Raw genomic sequence first — 13,759 nt, forward strand, 5'->3', positions numbered from 1 at the left:
AATAGTGAGGACTCAGATTTAGTTCTTTATCCTTACTTAAAATGAATAGGAAAAACCAAGAAGATAAGAATATAATATGCTTTAAATTTTTATTTTATTTTTCTGAACCACAAAATATTGACATTTTAGTCAGTGACAGATGGGTGGATATCAGTAGCCATGTAAAACCTTTTTCTAATTCCCCTTTTTATTTCATACATTTTTATTACTTCCTTTCTTCTGCATATTCCATGTGTGTACTTTAAAATATGTGTATGTCTTTTTGTATAATTGTATTTTATCACAATATTGTGATTTGATCATTAATAACAGTAATAAATTGCATAGCATCTATCCAATAATAAAAACTGCATTATAATCATAGTCTACAAGTCTTAAAATCTGGCTTGAAATTTCTAGGAAAAGTGAATAAAAACATTGAGTTGACAGCCTGATCATGTTGCACTGGGTTATCACCATATATGTGACTCGGTAACTAGAATGTTTGCTGTCCATTGTGTAAGAGAAGTTTGTCATCCCCCAACTCATTTAAAGGTTATAGAATTTCCTTTTATGTAACATTCTTTGTATTCGTGAATCCTATGTCAATTTTCAGGTGTAGCCTCATTGCTGAAAAAAATCCTTGGTGAAAAACCACAATGAAATGAGTTCATTTTCAGAAATTTTTTAAGGATTAAAAAAGGAAAGGAGCTGAATTAGAAACAGGAGAAATTTGGTACTAGTCCCCATTCTCTATCAAGTTCCTTCCTCAGCTAAATTTGGTATGATAATACCTTCAAAAGAAGATACAGGAAGATTATGAAGTTCTAGTTGTTAAGATCAAATTTCCATGTGGAAACCATGTTTTCTTAGTAGGAAATTTTTTTAGAAATCTTAGTTCATGCTTAGGATTGAAGGACTGAAAAACATATGACTATCTGATTTCTGAGCACACCATGTAAGAAATCAACTGGCAAATTGACATCTATAAAATAGGCAAACTTTACACAAAAAGCAGTTTTATAAAATATTATAATGATTATAATGTTTAGATAATTATGGCTTTAAATTTTTTTAATGAAGCTAGAGAAAAAAATTCATGAAAATATCAGATAGCGATTTGTACTACTAGAACCAGAAATAAGAATGTACTGTTGTGTATCTCTATACACTTTATAAAATATGTTTACTTATGTTATTTTAACCTCACAGCAATTCTCTGAGGGAAAGGGGTTTGATAGTATTCCATGTAGAAATTAGGAACCTGGGGTCCTCGTGGTTCCTTTAAACAGGTCACACCACGCACAATGTTTGAAGACCATTGAGCTTGTGGGATTTTTTTTCCTCCAGATCTGACATAAGCCCAAGTTTCTTGCATTGTAAGATAATAAGCTTAGTAGTAAAAGCTCAGCTCTGTCCTGGTATAAAATGCCACTGTATCCATCCTTGTCCTGAAATGTGAAAGTATTGGATCCTATTACATGCAGTACAAACTGTCGATAGATTATGGTTTAGTATATTGTCAGTGTCTGGATATATTCCATTAGGAATTTTGGCTGTGAGTACTAGAAAAATAAGATTTTAAGACTTTTCTATTGCTATATAATACAAATGTGTCTTTCCAAAGAATAGGCACTAGAGTGTAAGATTACAAGAACTGCCACTGCACATATATCAATGGAGGTTACATCTCATATATAAATAGAAAAGAGTCTCTTGTCTAAATGTGTAAGCTAGTCAAGCTACTCACTATGTATGATGTGAGCAATTTTGGAAGTTATATGAAGTGTTTAAGGTTACCAGGACATGTTAATGCACTTAGAGTAACCATTTAATGCTTGATATGTTTTCCAAATGTGCACAACTTACTCCTTGGTACTGTTTTATGATGTGTGCCAAATTTCCAATGCCAAAAGGCTGAATTCTCAGTAATAGGGAGTTTTTTCCCTATCTTGCCTTGACAAACCTCTAACTGAGACCAGACTGACAAGCTGTTTCTGCCATAGCTCTCAGCAGGCCACCTTGGTCTTGGCCTTGACTTTTGGAAAGAGGTTGCCTCATCAGATAACCCTCAGCTACTAGGTCCATCTGAACTTTGAGAGAATATAACACACTTGACTATTAAATGGCCTCTATTGATATCATGCTCTATTGTTTGTTTGTTTTTAGATAGACTCTGGACTTCTTTGTTCATCCACCCACTTCTGTTCAAGAATGTATGTTTGGCCTCGAGAACTTGACCAGACCATCTGTGAATATTCCTTTTTTTTCTCTGTGGGAATTTTGATTACGGAGCTCAAGTTTCAAAATGAAGCCAACCAATCATTTATGTATGTGAGAATCAATTTATATTTCATTTTTACTTTTGTTTACTTATTTTTTTGGCTGTGCTGCACAGTATGTCGGATCTCATTTCCCCAACCAAGGATCAAACCTGCGCCCCTTGCATTAGAAGCATTAAGTCTTAACCACTTGACCACCAGGGAAGTCCCTACATTCTCTTTTAAACTTCTTAGTCATCTTTAAAAGATATACCTCTCAGCAGTGAAATGGAATAGGATTTCTTGATAGAAATAGAGAAAGGAAGAAAATAAATGGCTTAAGCAAAATATACTGTAGCATAGAGATAAGATGTATGGAAAACAGTCTGTCATTCATTAAATAAAATTCTATAGATTTTAGGCTGAGATCTATAGAGAAAAAGAAAAGCAGAAAAAAAAAGAGAGTCTAGTTGCCAAATATATGTTACAGTGTTCATCACTAAATTAAAAACCTTTGTGGTGGCTTCATAGAATGAATTTGGGAGTGTTTCTCCCTCTGCAATGTTTTGGAAGAGTCTGAGAAGAATAGGTGTTAGCCTTTCTCTAAATGTTTGATACAATTTGCCTGTGAAGCCATCTGGTCCTGGACTTTTGTTTGTTGAAAGATTTAAAATTACGGTTTCAATTTCATTACTTGTGATAGGTCTGTTTATATTTTCTAATTCTTCCTGGTTCAGTCTTGGAAAATTGTACCTTTCCAAGAATTTGTCCATTTCTTTGTTGTTGTCCATTTTACTGGCATATAGTTGTTTGTAGTAGTCTCTTATAACCCTTGTATTTCTGCGGTGTCAGTTGTGTTTTCTCCTTTTTCATTTCTAATTTTATTGATTTGCATCCCCTCCCTTTTTTTCTTGATGAGTCTGGCTAAGGGTTTATCTTCTAAAGAAGCAGCTTTTAGTTTTGTTGATCTTTGCTATTGTTTTCTTCATTTCTATATCATTTATTTCTGCTCTGATTTTTATGATTTCTTTCCTTCTGATTTTGGGTTTTCTTTGTTCTTCTTTCTCTAGTTGTTTTTAAGTGTAGGGTTTGATTGTTTATTTGAGATTTTTCTTGTTTCTTGAAGTGAGATTGAATTGCTATAAACTTCCCTCTTAGAACTGTTTTTGCTGCGTCCAATAGGTTTTAGGTCATCGTGTTTTCATTGTCATTTGTTTCCATGTATTTTAAAATTTTTTCTTTGAGTTCTTCAGTGGTCTCTTGGTTATTTAGTAGTGCACTGGGGTGAAGTGAGAGTAGCATTGATATATATACACTACCGAATGTAAAATAGTTAGCTAGCAGGAAGCAGCCGCATAGCACAGGGAGACCAGCTTGGTGCTTTGTGATGACCTAGAGGGGTGGAATAGGGAGGATGGGAGGGCTGCTCAAGAGGGAGGGGATATGGGGACATATGTATGCATATGGCTGATTCACTCTGGTGAACAAAAGAAACTAACACAGTACCGTGAAGCAATTATACTCCAATAAAGATCAATTTTAAAAAAACAATAAATAAAACAAAAAACTCTTATAAATTATGATATAGATGTTACTGTGTCATCTGAGAAGGAACGTTTTTGTTGAGTGTCTACTACAGAAAGCTGGGAGCCTCACCACTGTATTCCCAGCAAGGTCTCTCTTATCAGCAAGCTGAAAGGAGTCTTGCTAAGTTCACTGCCTGAATTCTGATCCTTGTTGGAGGCAGCTGAAAAAATGACCTAGGTAGAAACAGACTTAAGCTCCATGTGCTACACCAGACCTGGAACTTGCCTTAATTATTGCTACAGTGTCTACTCAGAAGTGGAGCAGAATTGTGTGAAGTGCTGTGTGAAGACAACAAAATAGGTGGACAGTCATAACCTCAGGTCAGAAGAATTGATTCAGACCAAGTATATTTTTTTTTGCAGTCATATTATTTTATTTTCTATTTTTTAAAATAGATCTTTATTGGAGTATAATTGCTTTACAGTACTGTGTTAGTTTCTCTTGTACAACAAAGTGGATCAGCCATATGCATACATATATCCCCATATCCCCACCCTCTTGAGCTTCCCTCCCACCCTCCCTATCCCACCCGTCTACATGGTCACAAAGCACTGAGCTGATCTCCCTGTGCTATGCTGCTGCTTCCCACTAGCTATCTATTTTACATTCTGTAGTGTATATATGTCCATGCCACTCTCTCACTTTGTCACAGCTTACCCCTCCCCCTCCCTGTGTCCTCAAGTCCATTCTCTATGTCTACGTCTTTATTCCTGCCCTGCCACTAGGTTCATCAGAACCATTTTTTCTTTTTCAGATTCCATATGCATGTGTTCGCATACAGTATTTGTTTTTCTCTTTCTGACTTACTTCACTCTGTATGACAGACTCTAGGTCCATCCATCTCACTACAAATAACTCAATTTCATTTCTTTTTTATGGCTGAGTAATATTCCATTGTATATATGTGCCACATCTTCTTTATCCATTCATCTGTCAATGGGCATTTAGGTTGCTTCCATGCCCTGGCTATTGTAAATAGAGCTGCTATGAACACTGTGGTACGTGACTCTTTTTGAATTATGGTTTTCTCTGGGTATATGCCTAGTAGTGGGATTGCCGGGTCATATGGTAATTCTATTTTTAGTTTTTTAAGGAACCTCCATACTGATTTCCATAGTAGCTGTATCAATTTACATTCCCACCAACAGTGCAGGAGGGTTCCTTTTTCACCACACCCTTTCCAACATTTATTGTTTCTAGATTTTTTGATAATGGCCATTCTGACTGGTGTGAGGTGATACCTCATTGTAGTTTTGATTTGCATTTCTCTTATAATTAGTGATGTTGAGAATCTTTTCACGTGCCTCTTGGTCATCTATATGTCTTCTTTGGTGAAATGTCTATTGAGGTCTTCTGTCCATTTTTTAATTGAATTTTTTTTTTTTTTGATACTGAGCTCCTTGAGCTGGTTATATATTTTGGAGATTAATCCTTTGCCCATTGTTTCATTTGCAAATATATTCTCCCATTCTGAGGGTTGTCTTTTCATCTTGTTTATGGTTTCATTTGCTGTGAAAAAGCTTTGAAGTTTAATTAAGACCCATTTTTTAATTTTTGTTTTTATTTTCATTACTCTATGAAGTGGATCAGAAAAGATCTTGCTGTGGTTTATGTCAAAGAGTGTTTTTCCTATGTTTTCCTCTAAGAGTTTTATAGTGTTTGGTCTTACATTTAGGTCTTTAATTCATTTGGAGTTTATTTTTGTGTATGACGTTAGAGAGTGTTCTAATTTCATTCTTTTACATGTAGCTATCCAGTTTTCCCAGCACCTCTTATTGAAGAGGCTGTCTTTTCTCCATTGTATGTTCTTACCTCCTTTGTCATAAATCAGGTCACCATATGTGCATGGGTTTATCTCTGGGCTTCCTCTCCTGTTCCATGATCTATATTTCTGTTTCTGTGCCAGTACCATATTGTCTTGATTACTGTAGCTTTGTAGTATAGTTTGAAGACAGGGAGCCTTATTCCTCCAACTCCGTTTTTCTTTCTCAAGATTGCTTTGGATGTTTGGGGTCTTTTGTGTTTCCATACGAATTGTAAAATTCTTTGTTCTAATTCTGTGAAGAATGCCATTGGCGGTTTGTTAGGGATTGCACTGAATCTGTAGATTGCTTTGGGTAGTATAGTCATTTTCACAATATTGATTCTTCCAATCCAAGAAAGTGGTATATTTCTCCATCTGTTTATATCATCTTTGATTTCTTTCAACAGTGTTTTATAGTTTTGTGAGTACAAGTCTTTCACCTCCTTAGGTAGGTTTATTCCTAGGTATTTTATTCTTTTTGTCACAGTGGTAAAAGGGAGTGCTTCCTTAGTTTCTCTTTCTGATTTTTCATTGTTAGTGTATAGGAATTCCAGAGATATCTATGCATTAATTTTGTATCCTGCAACCTTACCAAACTGACTGATTAGTTCTAGTAGTTTTCTTGTGGCACATTTAGGATTTTCTATGTATAGTATCATGTCATCTGCAAACAGTGACAGTTTTACTTCTTCTTTTCCAATTTGTATTCCTTTTATTTCTTTTTCTTCTCTTATTGCTGTGGCTAAAACTTCCAAAACTATGTTGAATAATAGTGGTGAGAGTGGAAATCCTTGTCTTGCTCCTGATCTTAGTGGAAATGCTTTCAGTTTTTCACCATTGGATATGATGTTTGCTGTGGGTTTGTCATATATGGCCTTTATTATGTTGAGGTAGGTTGCCTCTATGCACATTTTCTGGAGAGTTTTTATCATAAATGGGTGTTGAATTTTGTCAAAAGCTTTTTCTGCGTCTATTAAGATGATCATATGGTTTATATTTCTTAATTTGTTAATTAGTGTATCACATTGATTGATTTACGTATATTGAAGAATCTTTGCATTCCTGGGATAAATCCCACTTGATCATGGTATATGATCCTTTTAATATGTTGTTGGATTCTGTTTGCTAGTATGTTGTTCAGGATTTTGCATCTATGTTCATCAGTGCTAATGGTCTATAATTTTCTTTTTTTGTGATACCTTTTTCTGGCTTTGGTATCAGGGTGATGGTGGCCTCGTAGAATGAATTTGGGAGTGTTCCTCCCTCTGCAATTTTTGGGAAGAGTTTGAGAAGGATGGGTGTTAGCTCTTCTCTAAATGTTTGATAGAATTCACCTGTGAAGCCATCTGGTCCTGAACTTTTGTTTGTTGGAAGATTTTTTTTTTTTTTTTTTTTTTGCAGTACGCGGGCCTCTCACTGCTGTGGCCTCTCCCGTTGCGGAGCACAGGCTCCGGACGCACAGGCTCAGCAGCCATGGCTCACAGGCCCAGCTGCTCTGCGGCACATGGGATCCTCCTGGACCGGGGCACGAACCCATGTCCCCTGCATCGGCAGGCGGACTCTCAACCACTGCGCCACCAGAGAAGCCCCTGTTGGAAGATTTTTAATTACAGTTTCAGTTTCATTACTTATTATAGGTCTGTTTATATTTTCTTATTCTTCCTGGTTCAGTCTTGGAAAATTGAACCTTTCCAAGAATTTGTCCTTTTCTTCGTGGTTGTCCATTTTATTAGCATATAGCTGTTTGTAGTAGCGTCTTATAAACCTTTGTATTTCTGTGGTGTCAGTTGTGATTTCTCCTTTATCATTTCTAATTTTATTAATTTGCATCCTCTCCCTTTTTTTCTTAATGAGTCTGGCTAAGGGCTTATCAATTTTGTTTGTCTTCTCAAAGAAGCAGCTTTTAGTTTTGTTGATCTTTGCTATTGTTTTCTTTGTTTCTATTTCATTTATTTCTGCTCTGATCTTTATGATTTCTTTCCTTCTACTGCCTTTGGGTTTCCTTTGTTCTTCTTTGGGTTTTCTTTGTTCTTCCAGACCAGGTTTTTGAGGCTTACATTCAATGGCAAAGGTAAAAGAAGCTTGCAGCAAGTTTTCTAGCAATTAAAAGCAGTCATGACATGACTAGTTTTGATGAGGAAAATTACATTTCAAATTTGGGGAGTGTTTTTGAATATGATATGAGATATATTGATAATTAGATCCTTATTTCATCAGTGAATATGTACATGACAGGGGAAAACACATTCTCTTTTTACGTACAAAATAACAATGCTAATAACTAAAACGTATTGAGTTTTTTACTGTGACAGGCATTATTCTGGGATTTCTTTCCACACAACTTAATTCTGACACAGTTAAGTACTATTATTGATTCCATTTTAAACATGATAAAACTGAGACACAAAGAGGTTAACCAGTTTGCCCAAGATTAATGATGGAGCCAGGATTCAAACCTATACACGCCAGCTCCAAATCCCCAATCCCTAACCGTCATGCTATGGAGAATTATAAATTTACTTAGTATTGAAATACTTTAACCCATGAAATAAAAAATAATGAACTAAGAAACAATGGTTGTAGGAAACATTTGGTTGAAGTCCTTCTAGGAGCATTTCTGATTCTTGAGAATGGTTAGACATAAATTTTCAGTAAAATGTATTTTCATGTATGAAAATAGGAGACTGTGTGAGATCCTTTTTGGCAATTTTATGGAATGAACAAAATTAAAAATTTTGTTTGAGTTGGAACACATACATGAGTGTTGCTCTTAACCTTGGCTACACATTGGACTCACCTGGGGAATTTTAAAAATTTATGAATGCCTGGGTCCCAACCCAGAGCTTCTTTCTGAATTGGTGCCAGGAATAGCCTGGGCATTGGGACTTATAAAAACTGCTAGGTGGCAACCACAGCAAAAATTCAGGGCTTGAGTTGAGGGCAGTGTCGTGGTAAAGCCGAAACACTTATGATGGAGTCAGGCTGACGTGGGTTTGAAGTTATAAACACACACGTGTGAACTTTGTGATTTGGAGGAACTGACTTTTTCTTCCTGAGAATCAGTTTTCCCCATGTATACAATGGTGATAATAAAAGTACCTAACTATGGTTTTGTGACATACACACAAATTTTTTGGCAATGCATACATGTCTCCAAGCATCGTGATTGGCATGGCGTCATCACTCAATTAACTTCAGCATTTTTTTTTTAAGACTGAAGGCAGATCATAGGTGAGTTTTTCCCCATATTGTGAGACAATTATATGGAAAATTAGTAAGGTAGGGTTACTCTTCATTGAATTTAATGCTTTAATTGATAACCTCTATGAATATTAAATGATATATATCATTTTATATCTAGCTAGCTAGCTAGCTATCAACCATCTATCTATCTTTCTGTATATCTCTTGCTTGCTACCCAACTAGCTAACTATATAGTATTTTAGAGCAGGAGTTCTCCTCCGTTTGCTTGGCAACAGCTATATTCCAGGGCACAGGAGAAAGTCAAAAGACATATAAATCTAAAGGAGGAAGCTTTATAGACCTTTTTCTATCTTCCTGGATCTTTCTGCCTTACCTCAATCTGGCTTATTGAAATGTCCATTAGAAAGTCTAAGACCATCTTTTTGACTGTCCTGGAGCAGGAATTTAACATAGTGACATGTTAGTCACATTGGACATTGTTCTTGGAGGCACAGAATTATGAGTCATTCTATCTTTCTGTGAGGTCTTGTACTGACTCCTGACTTAGATCCAACATCTGCTTTTCTGATTCTGTTTAATTCCCCCTTTCCTGGCTCATACTCACGGCCATGTGAAGGTTTCAAGCTCTTGCCTGCCATACGCTACTGTTCCCAAGTAATGGCCAATGAGCAAGTGCATTAAGACATGATATCATTCAACATACTGCAGATATTTTGGCTATAAACTTTATTCATTGGGCCAGAAACATTTAAGGATGTCCCAGGCTTTTCATTGTATCTAAGTTAAGCAAGTCTGATTAAAGTGGGATTGTTAGGTCCTTCCTTTCTTATCAGATAATATGAAGAGACTGTAGTAAAGGTGATGTTTTAGGGCTGGCAATAGAAAAATCTAAAATATATTTATCTACTTTAAAAAATCCTAATTGTTAATTTCTTTAAAGAAATGATTTTTTTTCTTTCTTTCTTTCTTTCTTTTTTTTTTTTTTGCGGTACGCGGGCGTCTCACTGTTGTGGCCTCTCCCGTTGCGGAGCACAGGGTCCGGATGCGCAGGCTCAGCGGCCATGGCTCACGGGCCTAGCCACTCTGTGGCATGTGGGATATTCCTGGACCGGAGCACGAACCCGTGTCCCCTGCATCGGCAGGCGGACTCTCAACCACTGCGCCACCAGGGAAGCCCTAAAGAAATGATTTTTTGTTTGGATGTTTCATGCGGGCTACATCTCATGATTTCTACAAGTATTAGTTAATTTAAACATCATGACAAACTTGTAGGGTTGATGCTATTACTACCTCTGGTTTACAGATAAAGAAACCAAGGATACCCAACTAGAAACTGATGGAGATAAGATTTAAATGCAGGCAGTCTCTTTCCAGAAAATGGTCTCTTTAACATTATACCCTGTTAACAGCAGCAAAGATTTACAAACACTGTAATACCCTTTTTAACAGGATATAACAAATTCCCTTTTATTTTTTTCTGGTGTTTAAACATTGTCAAATGATAATATCAGATTCATTATTCCTTTCTGTATTTAACTTTTTTGAGAGATGCCTTGCCAGGGAGGTCTCTGATCATGAAGTTGTCAATAATTAAAGCTTTCTTTTTAGTTTGCAAAATAGGCAATCTGAAGCAATGCTCTTCTAATATAACATATTCTTCTGGAGCTCCACTTTCCTTCTGAAATTCTTTTCCCTTGAGCAGACCTTTCCAAATAGAGAATTGTCTCAACAGTCAGTCTCCATCTTTACTTCCTTCTTTTTCAGTGGTTACTCAAAATACGACAATTTTTTCAGATTGCTTCTTCAAAAACTAAAATCCTGAGGTTTTGTCAATTAATTTTTTTGCAGTAAACTACTTAAATTGGAACTGGTGATAAATACATTTATGAGAAGTTTTTAAAGGCTCCAAATAATTTTCTCATTGAAACATCCTAAATAGAGTAACCACTGCCAACTTGGAGCCCTCTTTGTTCGTAGGTAATTGTTACCTAATTATCTCCAATCCTTACTTCTATATGAACATGAAAGAAATCACATTAATCTTAATAACCCAAATTTCTAGTCTTATTTCCAACTGCACATGCAGAAATTCCATATACCTCCCCCAGGTATTTCCGTGGACCCACAGGGATGCATTGTAGGAATTCACACCCCTGTCAATCATTTGCAGTACCAAATGGCATCCATTAGATCCTTTCCTTCCTGTTCTGCCTCCTCTGTGAAGCTGTAGAAGTGTAGCACCAATGTGGGTGGTGACAAAGCACACACTGAGAACATTACAAGGACATCAATGTACACACCAAGGGTACTGTCCAGGTATGCATCCAAAGCTGCCCATCCTTGTAGGGCTGGAGATGTGCTGAGTTCTGTGCAGTAAAGGAGGAACTACCCTTTCTCCAACTCCTTCAGAAACAGCAATATTGCTGCCCAGAGTCTCCTATAAATAGCAACCTCTCTTCTGGTCCTTAGCCATTTTTCATAAAGAGCTTAAATCTAGTCCAAGTGTTTGGGCAGGGAATAGGTGGCCTACAATAATCTTTTGTTTCTTTCTATTAGTTCTTTCTCCCTTGGGTCCCTTTATAAAAACGAATGTTAAAACTCCTCTCTCAACCTTCTGCTAAATCCTTACCCCCTTGTCCCTGCACAGGAATTCTTGGGACTGGAATGGCAGTTGCATAACTCCACTCAGCAGAAACATTTATTCCAGGATTTACTTTTCCATGGCTGAGAGAATTGTGGTTCCACCAAATCATGACTCATTTCTATTGGGGAATAGTTAGGAAAAGAGAGAAATTAGAAATAGAAAGGGGAAATCAAAGAGACAAAAGAATAAGAATAGAGGACCTTGCAATAAAGTTTGGGAGCTGTAAAGGTCAGCCAGAGTGTCAGATCTGCACTCCCAAGATTATTAGAAAAATTGAATTTAGGATATTCTGTGGAAAACAGACTATAAACAAACTTTTGGTCTAAAGTCATTCTTGGCTGAGCTAAGATTCTATAACCATGTGTTGAGGAGAGCTGTTGAAAACTTACCTTTTTAGCATAGCTGAGTGTATTGAATAAAGATACTCCTGAATTTTCCATCTCAAATAAATTATTATCCATTTCCAGGATAATGGGGAGACGTTAGAGGAAATCAAAACTCTAAATCATATATAAAATAGCTGTTAATATTTGGATGGAAACTCAGGTCCTGGAAAATACAAACACTTCTAAGTATATATATATTTTTCAACAAAAAGCTAAAAAACTCTTGCTGAAGGTTTTTGTGAGAGAAAATCTAAAGCTATCATCTAGTGACCAAAGTGATAGTAAATAGAAATGAATTTTAATGTCTTATTAGTAATAATCTGAGATGTGTAAAACATCTTTTATGCTTTACTTTAGTAAAATCTTTTTACTTGAGTGATCATAAAAGTCAGAAAGTCATAAAAGTCATAAGAGTTACAGAGTTAAATGTGAATTTAATGAAAATTCCATTATCATCAAGGAAGTGCTTTATTCTCTTAGCAGGACCTATGTTTGTTTTTGAAAAATGTGGAATATTGGTCTCCACTATGTTTGTGCGTGTTGTAGGAGAACAGTAATAAAGGAGGTTGTATGTCACAGGATCAGTTGAAAACCTCCACACCTGCATGTTAGTGGGTATGAGATTGGGAGTGAGAAGACCCCAGTTGGATCCCTCACCACTCTCTCCTGATGGCTGGAAGAAAGAGATCATTTCATCTAGGGTAGTGGCTTAAATGGTAACAGGAGCAAATCTCATTTTCAAGTGAGCTTCATTAGCATCCAAGAAAGAGCAGGAGCTTGAGTTTGTAAGACAAAAAAGAAGACAAAGCTTTGGAAGTTTCCAAAGGAAAGGGCTTGGGAAAGAAAATCAGTAGTAGGCAGACAAGGGAAGAAGAGAAAGAAGGAAAAAGAAGGGAAGTAAAGAGAGAAATTGAGTGAGGGGGAGAGAGGAAGGGAGAGAGGAAGAGGGAGAGAAGCTCTCTTTAGGAGTCTCTAGCCAAGGTGTACAACCAACCTTTCTGTGGTTCATGAGGAAAAATTAAGTTAATGTTAAAATTCCTGGTGCTTCTTATAAACCCAATAGGACCCTGTGGGTCCTGGGCACAGAAGATTGTCTGTCCCCTGTTCCTTGACTCCAGCCTCCATGACCTTCCCTGAGCTCCAAAGGGCAGATTCAGAATAGTTGCTAAGCCAGGAAGGGAAGGGATGCAAAAGACAAGGGAGAGGCAACCAGGAAACAAGAGTGCAGCTTTGGGGCACTGGTACTGGGGTACTGGTTCCACCTCAAGGGATACACATAACAATGTCTTTAAGCTCTTTAAGACGTCAGCATTCTTCATACCAGAGAAAGACATTAAAGGAACCAGAGAAGCTCATCAAGATTACCTGAGACCAGATTAGAGGAGTGCAGGCCCTGTGCACACCCTGATCTTATCAGCAACCCACCCCCGCCTTGAACCGTTGATGTAAAACTGCTCCTCAAATCCTCCTGGGTTGAGACACACAGTCTTCGAGGGCAGGAGCCTGCTGTGTCCCCCTTTTCTACTTCACCCAAAACTCTGTGTCCAAGATTTGATTCCGCACCAGTGCACAGGGGCTGAGTATTCGGCATCACTATTTTCTACTGCTCTGTGAAGGCCACAGATTCTCCTCATACCCCTATTGTATTTTAGGGATGTGTTTGATATGGGGAAACTTGTGAGGCAGAATGCCCTTAGGAAAAGTGATGGTAAATTGTGCCCTGATCATCTTATAAGGATTTCAGTGAAGATAGGGCTCTGTGTCATTCCCCTTCCTGCTCCCCAGTCTAGACAGTCATCCTTGATTTCCTAACCCAACAGGCCTGAGAGGCTGTGAGCTAGAATTTCTTGAATTCCCCAATGGCAAAGACTATCTTTGCAAGATTAAAAAGGAG

This window comes from Monodon monoceros, unplaced genomic scaffold (assembly GCF_005190385.1).
Source record: "Monodon monoceros isolate NGI ecotype Baffin Bay Population unplaced genomic scaffold, NGI_Narwhal_1 Super_Scaffold_11, whole genome shotgun sequence".
NCBI lineage: Eukaryota > Metazoa > Chordata > Mammalia > Artiodactyla > Monodontidae > Monodon > Monodon monoceros.